Here is a 14,251-nt window from a genome sequence, read left to right as displayed (position 1 = left end):
AAAAAAAAAAAAGAAAAAAAGAACAACCAAAAGATAACAGGGACTAGGGTTTCCACAGGGTTTCTGACTTTCAGGATTTACTTGTGTGATGTTTCCAAGCTTTTCTCTGTGTAAGAATGAATGGTACAACCCTGGAAGGTGCAGGAGACACGGACGCTCCATTTTTGGTGACCTTAAGTTGGTGGAAACCAGGCTTTTGCGGGGTGAGCTAGCCACGGTTTTCTAGGGAGTGGATGACATTTCTCTGCCACGCTTTCTCCTCCTTCAGCCCATCAGCTCTGTTAGAAGAACAGATGCAAAATCTGGGATGTTTTCCAGCCTGGTTTTTCATGTAAGTGACGGCTCAGAGATGGCACCATTGAATCTGTGCCCTCTGCCTGCACCGAGGCCATCAGCAGTGCTAAGGGTGCTCTTTGAGTACTGGCTGGAAAGAGGCCAGCTCTGAGGCTGTGAAGTGGAGCCACTGCTTTTTCCAAAGCTTTTCTCAACTTAAAATAAGCCAAGGGACTTCTCGGAAAAAAGTAGTCTGCAGAAAGCATCCTTTCTAGCACGAGTCTTACAGCAGCGGTATGTATTCCTTCACCCTGTAACTCAGTGTCAAGTGAGAACATGGATGGGCTGGATTCAGTGGAGGCAGAACACCCTGAGCTCCCATCTCTTCTGGTTTGGCTGCTTTGGCTTTCCGTTTGATGGCAGGTGAAGCATGCAATTTGTAACACCGATGCACATCGGCATCTCACTCATCGTTTGTTTGCTCCCAGCTTGTTCGTAAAAGACTGTCATGCCCTCCCTCACAGACTGGAAATAGAGGACCCTGTTCAGCTTTCAAGTGTATCTGAAAGTGCTTTCAGGCTTCACCTCCTGAAAAAAGCTGGTGAGCAACCGAATGCACAAAGCCATTGTTCCCACGCACGTGCCCAATCGTCGTAAGATCACGGTGACTATGTGTGGATGAACATCAAGGTGTAGAGCAGCTACGGGAAAGAATGAATATCAGATGAACACATGCAGCCATAATAATTACATTGCACTAAAGAAAATGTCAGGGAGACTCGATGAAGTGTTAAAGAAAATGGTTTCCCAGGCTTTACTGCGCTAGAGGAAAAAAAAAAAAAAAAAAGAATATGTGGCCCAGGAGCCATCAATGCAGTAATAATTTTGTAATTCTCCTGGAGAGCCTGAGAGAACAGCTCTGGAAAGGACTCCGTGTCTCAGAGCTTTTCAATGGGTGGTGGCAGAATGCCCTAAATCCTACAAATGGGGAACCTCAGGCACTTGTGAGCCAAGTCACTAACAGATATTAATAATATATTATATTCACGGTATTTGGAAACACCATAACATAGCTTGAATTGAGAGGCTGGCAAAACACTGTGTAAATAATGTTTTTTCATAACACCTTCCACAGCAGGCTGCATGCAGCAGCAGGTTGTGCTTGCGATAACAAGCCTGCTGCAAGCCCTGCTTTCCAGGAGGGTAAAACCGCCAGGTGATGCTCTTCGGGCATCTGCTCAGCGGTGTGTGATAATGTACGTGCATGCGCACAGGCCCGGGGCCATCCGGATCCCCCACGGCTAGCGAAGGGACTACTCACGTGTGCCCAGAGATGCCCTCTCAAAATCTTGTGGAACCTCAGACGCAAAAGAGAAGCTCCACCAGGAGGTGAGCACCTGAACCAGGAGATAATAAAGGTACATCTGAAACATGGCAACAGTTCTGAAGAAGCAACTGAATTACGAAGTATAAATGGAAATGAAGAGCCCACAGACAGGGTTTGTCTCTTCAGCAGGTCGTGTGGTCATGGAGATTGGTAGTGCGGGATGCTGCAGTGCCCATAGCTAACAGAAGCCATGGGAGAAATCTCAAGTAACAGCAGCTAGAATAAGTTTGTGTTGTCTTCCTGGTTTTCTTCTCAACAGCTTTTCCAGCTCTGGAAAACTTCATGAATCTTCTCTAACAAAGTGAGCTGCTTGCAGAGACTCCAGACAGACCCCAGCCTCTCTGGGAGCAGCTCCTCTGCCCCTGCCCTGGATGGGGATGTCTCCAGAGCAGCTGGCCAACAAGGAATTTCAGCGGAGCCTGATTTGTTCATTTCTGAAAACTGTTCACATGGCCTTCCAGCCAGATATAGCAGCAAGCAGGAGGGCCAGTGACAAGAAGTGCCATATCAGTGGAGAAAAACCTCCTTTGGCATAGAGATGCAATGCTTTAGTTTCCTAGGCAGTCAATGAAGAGAAATATGGACCTCAGAGAGACAGCCTGTCATCTTTGGATTAAACACATACATTAGGTTCTCCTGCTACGTACCTTCAAAGCTCCATGGTGTCTCTCCAACAGGTACTTCACATTGCAACTTAGATGCCTAAATTAGATCCAGCTCTTAGTATTCCCCCACACCGACTCCATTGCATTTATTGCCCGGCGCTTTTCGACTGTTCATGGTATAATCACTACTAAGCAGGAAAATACGTAGCTATGCAATAGGCTCAGCAGCTATCACCGACAAACAGTATATAGGCACTAACAACATCCTCGGCAGAAAATAAAATGACACCAGGGCTGTCCCTGTAGTAGCAAGACACACTGAATCCTACTGTGATTCATTAAACCGTGCCCTTCGATCCAGAGCAATCTGGTGTCTTTTGCCTGTGCTGGGTTATCATTTGCCTACTTTGCTTGTAACAGTCGAATAACTGTGGCATAAAATACCTACAAACCATTAGGCTTCAGTAAAGCAGTTACAAATGCACACATACAGCAGTTTCTGGCCACTTCTTTGGAAGAAAGAGAAAAAGAAGTCTACTAGGAGCACTTCCAGCTGCAAATTTAAAATTCATAAATATTTGAGCATTGAAATTTTCTCCTTCCCGAACCTGATCGCTTTAATATTCATGCTAAGTGAACTCCAAAAGACTGGAAACAAAATTATTTTTACTTTTAGGCAAAGAGACACTTTCCATCTGTGTTCACCTAATAGAGCCTCTCTGAGAAAAGGTCCTTTTCCCCCACTCCTTGTCTGCAGTAAGTGCGTGCTCCCCTGGGTCTCCCTCTCTCTTGAGGAACGCTAAGCTTTAAACCCTCGCCTCTGCAACTCACTCAAAGGCTGATCATATGCTCTAAAGGCCAATATGGAAAATGAAGTAATTAATATGGACCTAGTCCATGTGATTGTTTCTGCAAAGTAGCTTACAAGAGTCCAGAGCTTAAAAATAAATAAATAGAGGAACTGGCTAGCCTGCTGCAACATTTGTTTGTTCAGAAAGCCTCGGTCACAAATAAGCCCTGACCCCACGGTAGCCTGAAGAATTTCTTAGTGCATGGGAAACTCAGGTATCGACTGAGTAACTGTTATAGCTCTTAATGTCATTGGTGTAAACTCGTCAAAGAGGAAAGACTAAATCAAATTATTAAACCAGTCAACAAGCTGAAAATTTACCTTTTCCTCTAATGCTGCTGGCAATGGCTAAATGAACTACTAAATCAAACACATCATAGCAAATTAGCAAAGTACGTTACAGCAAAAATGAAGTTTAATGGCACACAGCAATTGCCAAGATTTTTAATCAATTCTTTGCAGCCTAGGTCCTTAAATGTTTAACAATGGAGGCATACTATAAAGAAGATTAGCTCAGAACACAAAAGGAAATTCCCTGTTGAAGCTAGCAACACGGAAAGGATTTTTTTTTCTTCCCTTCAGGACTGTCTCTACAATGCTACTACATTTTCACACTAATTTCAATTTGAGTTTTAGTTCTGCTTAAATTAAATCACCAGAACAAAACATAACTGCAAACACGCACATGCACTCACATCCCCCTGCGTCTTCGGAAGTATGAAATGGAAGACAGGAAAATTACTCAGAGATAATTAAATTATTTGCCCCCCTTTCACACCGACAGGGGCTCCTGCTTGGGACAAAAACACCATATTGTGAGGTTCTTAAAAATCCTACAGCTGTTTGCAGATTTTATGTGGCTTTTTAATGTCTCCACCCAATATGCAATTTCTTTAAGATGTGTTTTCTCAGAAAAATGTCGACTTCTCTGAACCATTTTCCTTCACCAGCAAAGCAAAAGGGTTTTCTGGTGCTAGTGCAGCCCATCTGAAACTGCTTCTGCCTGTAAGTCAGGCTTCTTACAAGACCCAACTCTTTCTACCCCAACTACTGCCCCAAATCATGCTCGAGTGCTGAGCAGTTCATTTGGGCAGCAAGAAACAAAGGTGGATGTCAAAATGGGAGAGAAACCACCAAACACCATGGCTGACTTGATGGCTGTAGGTAAGACATGAGGCCAGACAACCCATCGGTCTCGAAAAGCTGTGTTCAGTGTCTTGGCGTTCAAGTCTTTGGTCTTAGTTCATGCTGATCTGCAGCAGAAGACTTGGGCGTTGTCTCCAGCAATCAACACAGTGACACCGGCAGGAGCAAGAGGAGGATCGGAACGAGTTGCTACAGCACTTGCAGAGCAACAGGAGAGGTACAGGGCTGGAGGCAGAGGCATTTGTGACAATGGAGAGAAACAATGAGAAGACACATACTTACAAGGGTGGAAATGTACAGGTGACCACCGTGACCGCTGCTCAATGTCTGAAGACAAAGGCATCCCTACGTCCCGAGAAAGAGATGCAAGTGCACCCCTCCCCCCCCACCTGCCTGAAAAGCTAAAATTACCAAAATCGCCTACGTCACCAAAAGCTCTTGGGCAAACTTGCATAATGGCAAAACAAATGTGGGATAAAAACTGGTTGTGAGCTTACATAAGGCTAAGGATACCTTACATTAAGGTCAGGATAATATCAGCAGCATTTGTCGCTAACAGTTGGCACTCACCTGTTCCTCCTGGGATGTATTTTGGCAGCTTTGTGCTCGTTTCCACACCAATGTGGCTCTGTGCTTACGGCAGAGGTGAGCCAAAGACCCATGCTGTGTCCAGGGAGCAGAGGTGGGATGTCCAGGGGGCTGCTGCTCCCGTGTAAACTCATTCCACAGCCCCAGGCCAGCGCCAGAGGCAGCACTGGCTCCTCTGCAGCCCAGCTTTGCCCATGCAATGAGCTGTGCATCTCGGCCAACATCCCAGGCCCCAGTGCTTCCCCAGACCAGACCGTGCCGGCTGGGGTATGAATATTGCATTGGGTTCACTGAAGAGTGCTTAAAAACAGCCAGCAACTCTGTGTGTTCCTCTGGGCAGGCCAGGGGAGTGCGGGTGCCTAACTTCACCCACCAAGAAGCAGGAGACGAGGGACCTGCACTTGTAAGAGCAGCCTCTGCTCGGGGACAAGCCCTGGTGCTGCGAGCGCAGTGCAGGATGCGCCGGGCTGTAAAAGAGCCACAGGCTGCCTGGCAGAGCCTGAAAATAGTGGTATCCCCCCCTTGCAATGATTCATTTCTCATTGCCTTTCCTGATGGTACCATAAAACGGCAGCGGCATTTCTTGCAGTGATTGCTAATTACTCATTATTAGCTTTATTTGCATTATCTCTGTGTCTCTAAGCCCTGAGGAGCAGGACTCCATTATGCGACACTTCCCTGAATACAAACCCCAATATTACCCCAGCTGCAAGGAGCCTCCAGTCTGTGGGGTGAGATGCTGCCAAATACTTAGCACCTTGAATTGGGGCTGAGTTTTGCCATCAGGTGTGCTTCTCCTAAAGCAAGAGACAGTGCTTTGATCAGCAAATGCACAACTGAAATGCAAAGAGAGAATAAAGCTCAGCATCCTCTGAGAGATCCTAAGGGAAAGCTCTGTGTAGTGCTAGCACCGTGTCTCCCAATGTGCTGTCGTGAAAAGCCCAGAGAAGAAAACATCATGCTGTCTCATTTTCTTCTGGGGACATCAACCAGGCAACGTGGCCCCGAGGTAAGTTCACAACATGAGAAATGATTTCTGCACAGCTTTCGGGTCAAGGACCTCAAAGCCTCCTTCTCACAAGATAAGCATTTTTAATAACTGAGGATTTTCATTCCTGCTCCTCATGTATCTGAGATGCCACTGCACAGTGCTGGCGTTACCCTCCTGCCACCTCCCTGGCTGGCAGAGCCTGTCATGGCACAGCGACCTCAGAGCCACCAGCACTCAAGGGAATAGCCCTGGCTCAGGACTTCGAGCTCACTTTTACGACCTCAATTGTACGTGTGCATGCAAAAAGCCATTTCAGAGACATTTTCCACTACATCGAGATGCAGAAGTGGGAAGCAAAGCTTAAAAGGTGAAGAAATGAACTGACGCAGCTCATAAAAACAGCTATGAATCAAGATGAGGGATCTTCAAAGTCAATCTTTAGCTGCTTTAATCTGCCCTGCTTTTGCCTTGTTGTGGTAGGGAGCAAAGGGTTTCCCCCTTTCCTCCTTTGGTCCTCAAGAGGATGGGATTTTATCCAGAAGAAAGGACTAACACTCACTCTGCCGGCTCGGATCAGCAGGGCATCTTCACCCTCTTGAACACTGGCAGCAGGCAATACACTGGCACGCACGCTACCTTTTTGGTGACACCACATCACATGAAAGAAGGGGGAAAAAGGTTAAAGAAGAGCAGAGCAAAGCTGGAGCTGCTCTGCCTCACCTGAGAAGCTGCTGGGCAGGGGCTGGGAAAGCTGGAGGAACAGAGTGCGATCAGAGATATTCACAGCTATCAAAATGCGCAGCTATCAAAATGGGCTAGTCTCAAGTATAAAGTATTCCTATTATAACATGTGTAAACATAATTCAAAATACAGCACAAGCACCTCATCCCCTCTGCGGCTATCACAGGATTTCTCCTCCTGCTGCATCCTCCTGTACATCCGCTCTACCCCTCACTCCCCCGCATAACACCACGAGCAGCTGTAGTGCAGGCAGTAACTTCGTTTTGTGGAGGAGTAAGGGAGTGCTTGAAGCACATGCAGAGCTTTTGCATGTAAGTTGAGACCAAGAACCGGCCCTGTAAATCTCCAATCTATGTAACGCTAACCAGGTGTTTGCCAGGACAAACTAGGGTAAGGGCATATGCCACATTTTGAAGACGTCAGCCTTACAGACTTAATTAAGCCATCGTGTCGGGTGCATTATGGTTTGATATCGGAGGTAGCATGTGAAAGCCTCCCTGGGACTGCAGGAAGCATCCCCCAGCAGCCAGGAGAGCTGCATCCCCCCCATTTCCCTACCTATTTTTCTTACCCTGGCTCACAAGGAGCAGCAATGGGACACTGCTTTGTCCATCCCTGCTCTTCACCATGCCCCAGGCACATGCTGACACACAAATTCCCAACTGAGGTACCAAACAGGTGGGAAACACTTGGTGCTGCAAGAGAAAAGGAGAAACATTAATACCATCCTGGCAATGTCTCCCTGATGATGCCTCACTGCCCCAGTCCCACAACCCTGCAGCGGTGGCTTCACCTCTCTCACCTCACTCAATCATTTTTTTTCCCATATTGCTCTTCTTCTCCTTTCACCTGTTCACAGTGTTTCAAAATCAGTGTCAGATAACTGATGCAAAGTCAATATTTAAGTGGGAAAAAGCCATTTTGAAATAACACATTAAGCAAAAAAATCCCACTTCTCCAAGTACTTGTCAAACGCACACTGAATACTTGAATATTTTCCATGACTCCCCGTGGCTTACTTGAACTTCACCTCTCTCATGTTTGCAGACCCACCGACCACAGCACCCAGCACACAGGAGGGGATGCTGTGCCTTACACCCCAGCTACAAACTGCCTCAGGACAGCCAGGGATGTCCCAGCAATGACCCTCTCTGGTCCTCCAGAACAGACATAGCCTAAAAAGCCAGGTTGGTCCAAAGCAGATGACAACCAGAGAGACAATCTGCAATCCAGCTGGATCTCCCCAAAAACATGTGTTTTTTTTTCACGCCTGTCTCCTCCCGACATACTTACGTGTGCCTCGGCTCCATGTAAGGTGGGCTTTCGCAGATGCTCGGGGCACGTTTTGGCACGTGAACCATCCTTCTTCCCAGTGGAGCCAAAACCTTCTTTTTATATTCTTTTATCCCGCTGCTAATAGCGTTTTTTATTTAAACAAATCCTCAGTTATGCATTCTAACTACGAGCAATGATTCATGAGCAACAGATGTTGGCACTGGCACTAACAGAGCAGCATTACTTGCTGCATAGTTTCAGGTGCCAAAATACCAACATTTATTAACCATCTCCACAGAGGCCACACGAGCTTAAAGGTAGAATTAACTGCTGGCACACCAAAAGCAGAAACGCAAAAAAAGCCAGTGAAGGTAACATTAATAAAGCATTTGCAAAATATATGTCAAAGCTTAACTTCCCCCCGATGCAGAAAATAAGAGAGGAAGGTTTTTCAGCTATTTATTTTTCATTGTGATTTGTTTGGACTGAAAGACTGGTATTATGAGACTCGAGATACTTTTAAATCAATAAGAAATGCCTAGGTGCTTCTTATTTATTTATTTTAAGGCAATTCTCAATGTATAATGAAAGGTTTTAATCTTATTTCAGAGGTGTAATTAAAAAAAATCTCAGCTTCTAAGAAGGTCAATATGGCTTGCTAAACAACATTGATTTCTGGAATATTACTGATGCACACTGTTTTTTTTTTTTTTTAAGATAACTTCCATCCCTTCAAGTACTGTGTCAGATATAATTTGATTGGTAAATACCTACTCTAAATTAAACTGGCACAGTAATTACAGGTGCCTCATCACAAGTTATTGGAAAATTATTCAAAAAGGTGAAGCAAGTCTGAGGACAACGTAACTCATTTTCTTCTAGTGCACATTCTGAACCAGAATTTTGTTTGCAGGTGTTATCGGGGACACTGATCCCCAAAGTCCATGAAGTAAAAACTTGGTCCTGCAGAACTGAGAAGAAATGTTTCCATCCTGTGCATAGGACAAGGATTTGAGCTCTGGCTTTTAAATCAGATTATTTTGCTGAACTGGGGTTTTCTCATCTGCAAATTGGGGACAATAACATGCTGTCTGTCTCATATAGCACTACTGTGCTTAATGCCTGGCAAGTGCTTTGGAAGCTCTAATTGAAAGGGTCACTGTGTTTTAATTAATCATCTTTGTATTGCCCACAGAGAAAAACAAACTTGCAGGGGGCACCACTGCTATGGATCTAGCTGGCTGACCAACCTGCCCCATCCATTCAGCTTTCCTTAGCGGGCAAACAACCTGGTGCAGAAAGCAGCGCGTGGCCATTTCTTGGTGCTGCGACCTCCTTCCAACACCTTTAGTTTCTGACAACATCGGCCTGAGGGTAGGGACGAGCAGACAAGCACTCCAACCTGAACTGACGCCGTGTTACAACTAGAAGCAGCCATTTTCAAGTGGAAAGACCACCCTGCCAACACAGGAGCCTGCAAACTGCATCTTGCCCTCAGCCCTTTCATCTTCCAGCTCACTGAAATTATTCCACGCAATTAGGCCATGGGAAACGCAGTCATGGCCATGCCTTCAAGGGGCAGGAGAGAATAAGGAATAAGGCACCACTGCCGCTGGAGTGAGGGGGTTCCAACGCCAGAGCAGCCCACGCACAACAGGGACACCTTTGCAGCTGCCATTAAAGACTAAAAATCAGGCCTTCCTTCCCTTACACGGTCCCACACTGGCAGACGCAGTTTGGAAATGGCATTATTTTCCAGTGGTTATCAACGCACACGGCTGCCGCCATCTTTCAAGAACCACCTGCCCGTGCCCGGGGGTACGGCCTACAAGATGGCTGCCAGAGGTGAGGCCCAGCGGCCCTACATGAGCGCAGGCCCCAGTTTTCGGGACCAGCCTGCCGTACCAGCGGGGCCATGGGTTACCAAGGGTGTCCTGCTAGCCCAGCGGGCAAGCAGAAAGGGATCCCTCCCAGTGCCCCATCCGGGTGAATTCAGGGCTGCCACTCTCCTGCAACTCTCCTTTTACAGAGGTGCTAATGAGTGCTGAACCAGGCTAAAAGGCTTTTCTTCTAGCTGCATGCATCAAATGAGGTGCCAATTATTGCTCCAGTTTCCCAGCCCAACACAGAGTTGCTGGGTTTCTTTGAAGCTATGGTGATTTTCCTTTTTATATTGCCTTTTTTTTTTTTTTTTTCTTCCCAGCACACAAGAAAAAAAGGACTCCAAAGAGATGACTCCTAGCACATTTACAAATATCTGGGGAGATTCCTGCAAATCTCTACCTATTTCTGGCACAGGGAACAATTTTTTCCCCAAAAAGGTTTGCAGGAGAGAAGGAAGCTGAGGCACTGACTCACATGTGGGTCCCCTCTCCCCAGGGATGTCCTGAGGATGGGGACACCTGGAGTCCCTTGCAGGCAGGGATCCGACTGGGGCTTTCCCACAGGAGCACCCTACGGTGGGGTTACTCCCAGGCAGATGGGGATGTGCTGACGCTCACACCTACTCGAACGGGTTTCCTTTGGAAAGCCCCATGCTCCCAAAACCTGTGCGGCACCCTGGGTCTCGCCCATGGCCCCTGAGGGACCCCAGGTCACACTGAGCACCACCACGAGCCACCAGTGACAGACCCAGCTGCACGGCTGAGGAGCACCCACGTGGGATGGCTTTGCAGAAGCTGCTGTTTCTGCAAGGAACTGGTGACAGCCTTTTCTGGCAAGAGCAAAGTGGAATCATCGCTCGAGGCATGCAAGAGGGGCCGAGTGTGAGCAGGCAGCCAAGCATGGCGTTTCAGAGGCAAAAAGCATTCCCCCTCTCCAGCCTGATGCCAGCAAATATTAAAGAGGCGTCAGAGACACTGCCTTGCTGCAAATGGAAACCACTGATAGCCAGGGTACTCTTTGAGGTTCACGAAGGGCAGATGGGGTGCATCAGCAAATGAAAAAACTCTTGGTCTATGTAATCTAATTCCCTGCCATTCCCACAATAAATTTAAAATAATTCATATTCCACTCATACATACATAAAGATGCAAAATGTTGCTTGTTATTTGGCATTTCAACCTACTGTACAAGCACCTGTCAATTTCAATTAGAGAATCTCCACAAAATGCTGGGCAGGAATTTAGGACAAAAATCACCAATACCTGACTTCAGCTCACAGAGGGAAAAAATATTATCCTAGGAAATAAACTTCTTCCCATCTCATGTATCAAACTGGACTCATCCTCGTTAATGGAGGAGGGACAAGTTAATTTTTGATCAACTTAAAGATTTGAGGCGTAACCTAGAATGTGGCTGTGGGAAGCAGTGCTGCATCAGACACAGGGTGTAATGTTGCCCTGAGATACTCCCTGAGCACGAAGCATCTCTCATCTCAGATGCTTGGCAGCAGTCTCGAGCTCCAATTTCCACCCCCTCCCAAAGTGACTGGATGCTTTAAAATTATAACCCGCAGCACTCCAGCTAACAGGGATTAGATAATAGAGAACGACTCAGGGAGCGAAGTGCTGCGTGATGGGGGCAGAATCGGTGCCTGCAGCATGCAGCTTACCTGCATATGTCCCTCCCTTTCCCGGGGGGGGGTAGCTCTAGGAAGAGACAAAAATAGGACCAGCACACCAGACGTCATTACGCTGGTCTTTTCTTCTAGCTATTCAGCCTTTGCGTTCATACCCAGATATGATTTCCATCACACAGTTTCAAGTTTGCAGCACTTTTTTGCTTTTTTTTTTTTTTGATAAATGCGTTCAGAGAAAACATTCTTTTAAAAGATGGTTAATTCCCTAATTAAGCATCCATCTCCCTCTCTCATCAGTAACACCGAAAACATATCAAGACAAATTACCTGTACGCAGATGCCTAGCAATGGCATCTTATCCTCCTAAATCCCCTGGACGAATGCAGTAAGCTGCAGTACGAAGTCTGAGGGAGAACACCTGAGGCCCCTCCTGACTTGCAGCAGGGAACAGAAATGCCTGTTCTTTTTGCAAAGTTTTCCATCTGCTCCCTTTGATCACAGAGAGGAGACAGAGAAATGCGCAGTGGAGATGAACAGTAACTTATATCCTTGCAGAAGGCTCTGCTTGCAAACCAAGGGGAGAAAAGGGGAAAGAAAGGACCACACACTGGCAGTACAAAGAGCAGATGCCCCAGCGGGATGCAGGGTTGCAGCCAGCATGGGTAGTGGGAGGTTTGGTGCTGGAGGGAAGAGCTTGGGTGGTTTGGGCTTTTCCACACCTCATCTTTGGTTTATTGAGGGCAGGGGTTGCTCTTGTCAAGCGTGCAGGATTGGATGAATAAATCAGGCTGGATCCAGAGATGAAGTATCAGCATTTTTGTAGATCATAGGCTACCTAAGAAACCCCGTGCCTGCTTCATTTTGCCACATATTGATTTGAGTGAACCATTTAATACAGCCAGAAATGAGCCACTTGGTTTTGACTGGGGGAAACTCATAAAATCATCATAACTGGGAGCCCGACTCTTTTCCTGCAAACTCACAGGCAATTAATTGATGAAGGTGAAGGGAGAACCCACTGCCCAGCCACGACCAGGGTTTGGGTTTCCTCCAGCGAGACAAGCATTCAGCCACACAGAGGCGCTTTCTGCACCTCCTAACCCTGCTGTTGTCCGTAATGTTCCTTGTGCTGGCCAGAGAAGGTTTCCCGGGGTGCCAATAACACACCCCAACTGCCACACCACAGCGATGTGTGTGTCTCACTACGACGAAGCTGAGAGCAATGGGGAGTGGATCCCAGATTGCTGAGGAAACACGCTGCCATCAGCCTGCAAGTCCTCCCCAGCAATGCTGTTACATCCCAAGCCCAGTCCGTATTTAGGACCAGCATGTACCCTGCTCCCACCCACCTCACCCCACTGCAGAAGCTCAAGCTCTGTCAAAGGGCCGTGAAACACAGCTCCACACCAGGGGGAACAGCACGAAGGAGCGTCTGAGCGACACGATAGTCGGCGGATACCCTCTAATTATGCTGACAAGAGAGACAAAAAGCACATACCAGCTGACACTTGGCTGCATCTCCACTGTGCTAACTGGCTGCAATTAATGAGATGGCGGCACTGAAACTAGAAGGAACCCAAGCCAGAAAGAAACCTCACCGATTAATTAAAAATTAACAGAGACCAGAAGAAAATCTTCCCCACCTCCTTCCAGTCAGCTGCCAGCCTTGGGAAAGCTTGCCAGAGGAGGTGCAGGAGAACTCTGAAAGGGAAGCAAGCCCTGAAATTCAAAGCGATGCTACAAAACTGGCCAGAGGACTCACAAGCTGTCCATCAACCCCATGCAAATCATAAACCCCAATGGCAGGTAGCCAGCAACAGCCTGAAAACGAATTGCACTTCCATGCTGTTAACACGGTTGGAGACAACTTGCACAGATTTATGTTCTGCTAATGCTCCTAAGGTGCTGCAAAGCCGCAAGGATAGATAATGCCTTTGATCATCCAAGAGCCGGGGTGGGGTGGGACCTGTGCCAAGAGCAGGAAGAATACCCAGGGGAGAAGCAGCCCAGGGGCAGCGTCGCTTCCCAGCTCCAGCCAAACCCTCGTCCCCTGAGAAGCATGCCCCTGGCTGGGAGCTGGGATGGAGAAGGGACGAGCAATCTTAGCTTAGCTCTAGTCCTTTGCTGAATCAAAACCAAACAGGCCCATGAACCAGAAAGGAACACGCCGTAAATGGGACTGAACTCTGCACAAATCATCTCCAAGAAAATACTAGGGTCCGATCCAAGGCTCAGCAGCTAGTGGCCACCTTGTCTCTGTTTCTAGCAGGCTTGGATTCGATTACTGTATAACATTTCTTGCCAGCATAGAGAGCTATGAAAACGCCAAGAAAAATCCCTTAGTTTTAAACAACAATAGGGCAATAACACTCACCGACTTCACAGCTGTTGTGGAGACTAGCAGTATTTTCAGTGCATTAAAAGACATAAACCACGCTGTAACCACAAAGCATTATTAGTAAAAATACTCGGGCATCAGAAATCATTTCCTCTTGCATTACTCTAACCTCTTTCAGCTCAAACGTTAAGACCCCAAACTCCCTTGTAGGTCAGATTCTTACTGGAATCAAGCATATGTATATATGTGAATACATATACCCGTGTATAAAAGTACACATACTAAAAAATTAAAATCTTAACCAACTAGTCAAAGCTCCTTTCCATAGCAAATAAATAAATAAATAAATAAAAATTAAAATGACAGGCCAGCGTCATCTTCTTCCCCCACATACTTGGACTGGAAAAAAGCTAATTCTGATGTTAATGCCCCTTTTTCCATGAGTGAGTCAAAGTTCTTCCCCTGTATGGTTTCACTACACAGGCAACTTTCAGCCAGTACCACCTGAGCTCATCCCACCTATTTTATTAACAGAA

General features: G+C 46.8%; 1 long non-coding RNA gene across 2 annotated transcripts; it reads right to left on the bottom strand.

Moving 5' to 3' along the window:
* Positions 1-264: 264 nt before the first annotated feature.
* LOC106036597 (uncharacterized) lies at positions 265-9,207 on the bottom strand. Of its 2 annotated transcripts, none has more exons than XR_001207414.3 (3): positions 7,876-9,207; positions 7,154-7,277; positions 265-974 (listed from the first exon to the last, which is right to left on the bottom strand). It is a non-coding gene; the product is annotated as an uncharacterized lncRNA (long non-coding RNA). The 2 variants fall into 2 exon arrangements; XR_010829995.1 differs by lacking the exon at positions 265-974 and adding an exon at positions 4,341-4,486.
* Positions 9,208-14,251: the final 5,044 nt, after the last annotated feature.

The sequence above is a fragment of the Anser cygnoides genome, chromosome 3 (genome assembly GCF_040182565.1).
Source record: "Anser cygnoides isolate HZ-2024a breed goose chromosome 3, Taihu_goose_T2T_genome, whole genome shotgun sequence".
Taxonomy (NCBI): domain Eukaryota; kingdom Metazoa; phylum Chordata; class Aves; order Anseriformes; family Anatidae; genus Anser; species Anser cygnoides.
The sequence above is the reverse complement of the archived record's forward strand: the minus strand, read 5'-3'. Positions and strand labels throughout refer to the sequence as shown.